Here is a 4,179-nt window from a genome sequence, read left to right on the forward strand (position 1 = left end):
TGGTGAAGGGGAAGTTCCAGGGACCATTGGACCACCCCTGAATTGACATTGGGTTACTTCAAGGCTTAGTGTACCTCTGTGGTTAAGACACCTGACCCATATATTAGATGGTCCCAAGAGGTCTTGGAAAGGAATGGATAGCATGCTGAGTTGGCTGTTTCTTGAAAATAATTACATGATGAAATTTATTAAAACTTTGCTACCATCAGTAGATGTAGATGGGGGGACACTGAGGCCCAGAAAGTTTAAGATGGGAGTTCAATTCATAGCACTAATAAGTGGGAGATCCAGAGCACTGGCTTAGGCATATTCCATTCCAAAGTCTCTGCAATTCCCTTGGTTCCTACATAGTCTGCATTCACTGTCCCTGACAAGACCTTCCTTCCCCAAATAATAACTTGTTGACAGACTGATGTCTAACATAATGCACATAGAAACATGAATTTTACGTGGTAATTTTTTCTGTGGTAGTTGTGGTGTTCAGAATTTAAGTCTCATTAATCATTAGTGCTTATTTAAAGTGAGCTTCTCAGTTGATGGTGTGTATTAATGCTATGAGAGACTGAAGCACAGAGATCCCTATGGATTCCCATGAGTGTTCTGACAATTCTCTGACACCCACTGGGTGTCCTTCAATTCAATTCTGACATTAACTACCCAGGGTTAGCACAGACCCGACTCCACAGTTAAGGGCAAAGTCTTTCATAAGATTGTCCCCATTTCAGACACCAGCCTCAAGCTTTAGGTATCCCAAGCAACCCACACCCCTTCCTGGCCAGATACAAATCCCAATATATTCATTTTCCACCCCAACAGAGAAGATTGCAAATCAGTTCTGACACAAGCCACCCAGAGTTAGTGTCAGATACCATAAGGCCTCAGTCCTTCACAGGATTGCCCCCTCTTCCAACACCCACTGCAAGTCTTGGGGAGCCATATGTACTTCTGACTCACTGGCTATAAATTCAGGGGTTCCTACAAGCAAATTTATGTCAGGTTTGATAACTCACTAGGATGAGTTACAGAATATACTAAAGTGCTTATTTATGATTATAGCTTTATAATGAGGAATTTAGATCAGGATTAATCAAATGAAGAGATGCATATGGTAAGTTCTTGGGGTGGGGGGAAGAACTTTTGTGCCTTTTCCTCATAGAATCAGGGCATAATACCCAACTAACACATCAATGTGTTCAACCAGGAAATTCCACTGAACTTGGTGTCCAGAGTTTTTATTAGAGTTTCATTTACATAAGCATAGTTGATCAAATCACTGGCCACATGTTTGAAATACATCTCTAAGGAGTCCCCACCCAGAGGTTGAGTGGATAAAAGTTCCAACTCTCTAATTACACACTAGGTCTTTCTCATGACCACACCCTATCCTGAAGGTATCTAAGGATCTACATTTGTCACCTGATTGGCATAGCAAACACTCCTTTAACTCAAGAAGTCCTGAGGCGTTTTGAAGCTCTGTGCCAGGAACTGGGCACAAAAATCAGATATATTCTTCATTATACCACACTGTGAGATGGAGAGATTATATCACTAAAAGGGAGAAAGAGCCTAGCAGAGAAATCAGGGATTTCAAACCATGCGATACAACGAGTGAAAAGAGATGTGGTCCTTGCTTGAAACCAGGGGCCCTAAAGAATCAACATGGTGTCATGGTTGAAACACAGTTCTGGAAATAGATTCTAGTTCTTCACCTCTCACCAGCTGTAAGATTTTAGATAAGATGACTGTGTAATCTCTCTGGGCTCATTTTCCACATCTGTTTAATGGGGCTAACACTAAGCCTAACCTCAAAGTCTTGTTATGAAGATTTAACAAGATAATCCATGAAATGCATTTAGAACAGCATTTGGTGTATAGTAATATATTAGGAGTAATAGTATCATAATCACCATCATTTCCATAGTGGGGAAGACAAACATGGGATGTCTGTGAAATAATAATTAATTTATGCAATCAAGGAAAGTAACTAAGTTGCATTATAGCTGTATTTTTTAAATCATGGGTCATAACTCATTGATGAGTCGTAAAATTAGTTTAGTGAGTTACCACCAGCACTTCTGAAAAGTGAAAAAGGATAGAGTAGACAATAGCAGGAAGTGTCACTTCCTAAAAAATTTGTTTCCATTGCATGTATGTGCATGTATTTTATATATATTGTACTGTCACCATGGAAAATGCACTATTATTTCAATTTACAGGACTAAGCTCTTTGAAAGCAGAATGACATTAAAGTCATCTTTCAATTCCTAAAAGTCAAACATAGGGCTAGGTAAAAAATAGACACCAGTAAATCTGTTTTCAATAAAAAGAGATTGATGGGTGGATGAATACAATTGAATTCTAGATATCTTCACTGAGTATGGGATATAAACCAATGTTTTTGCAGTGTACTTAATGGGAGACAGAAACCCTTAAGTCCAGGACTCTGTCCTCCAGGCCTGTATGAGTAACAAAACATTAAAACATTAGAACCATGAAAATACAATCCAAGAGAATATCCTTTAGTTTATTCAATAAATATTAGATGGGCACCAACTATATACCTAGCACTATTCTAGGAACAGAGGCTAAAATACTAGGCAGAGAATTCATCCTGGTATAACTTAAATTCTGATGAAAGAGAATGAAAATAAACAATCAGATATATAATATGATGTCAGAAGTGAAAAGCGCCATGAGGAAAAAGGAAACAGGGGAAGAAAAAGTATAGCTGAAGCTGCTCTTTCGGGTGGCAAGGTGAAGAGCTGGTGTGCAAGCACAGCCCCAAATGAAGCAAAGTGTTGAGCCATATGGCTATCTTGGGGAAAAGTGTGCAAGCAAAAAATAATACAAGGGCAAATGTCTGAAAATGGACCACATTTGATGCACTTGAGAAAGAGCAAGGAGGCTGTATGGTTGGAGATAACAGTTAAGAGATTGTGTGTGTGTGTGTGTGTGTGTGTGTGTGTGTGTGTGTTTAGCAGCCAAATTGCTATGCATGATGAACTGGACAAAGAGGACAATGAAGATTTTAGTGAGAAAGTAAACATGTGCAATGAGCAACTGTCATGTACTAATGACAGTTTATTCCCTCATTTAACCCTCATAACAGCCATCATGACAATAATAATACCTAATAATGTATTGATCACTGCCTAAAGCACTGTGTACTTCATAAAAAGCCTGTGACACTTATTAAAGGAGGAAAGAGGCTCAGATATTTGAAGTGATTTGCCTAAGTGACTGAAGCTAGCAACAGGCAGACTTGGCTTTTTAATTGATTACTGTGTACTCCTCAACCCAACTGACCCACCACACTGCTTCTTGGAGGGATATTTCAGATCAGATCATACCTAGGTAGATCTGGGAAGAGAGAGCAGGGGTGGGGAAAAAAGGCCATTTCAGGTACAGATGTTTAAACCAGAGTGAGATGGGTGGATGGAGGCCCTAACATGAAGACCGTCGATCTGTAGTAGGAAGAGGGACTCATCTCAAGTGGCTCCACAGGCAGTGCTGCTCCCACACTCTCTTTGTCAGAAACCAGCTGTCATCATAATGGAAAGGTGGCTGCCTGAATTATCATGGCCCAGTAGGGATTCACAAGCAATGCAACTGCCCTCAACCAAAGCTAACAACTTTTTGGTCAGAAGACGGAATGAGGCTCCTGAAGGAATCTGAAGGATTCGGAGTATTGAAGTAGAGTAGTTGCCTTAGTGATGGCAAAAGAACGTTATTTATTGCCTCCCCTCCACTTTGCCCTTTCTGAACAGAGTGCTCTGTGAGGACAACCTGTCAAGGATGCTTTCCATCATGATCCCAGACTGACTCCCATGTCTGCTCTGGAGCCCAAAAGCCTGACAAGGCAAGAAAATGTCCCATCTGGGATAAATAAAAGGTACTCATGCCCTGATGTGCCACCACTGCAGGGAAGCACCTGCTTACTACAGTCTAGCCACATACCACACCCCTGCCATCCAATAGGTCCTAGAGGACCAAAAGAAGAGCAGTTGTGTGTGCCAGAAGCCTAAACACCACTGAAACAATGTTCAGTGGAAATGTGTAGCTCTCTGTGCAGTCAAGAATTTAAACTTCCCAAAAAAAAGGTCTGGCCTTTGCCCTGGAAAATACTATCTAGGACCTTGGAATACTGTGCCTGATAGGGGTATCTTTGTTTGCCAGGGA

The sequence above is a fragment of the Leptonychotes weddellii genome, chromosome 3 (assembly GCF_054177405.1).
Source record: "Leptonychotes weddellii isolate Sample4059 chromosome 3, ASM5417740v2, whole genome shotgun sequence".
NCBI lineage: Eukaryota > Metazoa > Chordata > Mammalia > Carnivora > Phocidae > Leptonychotes > Leptonychotes weddellii.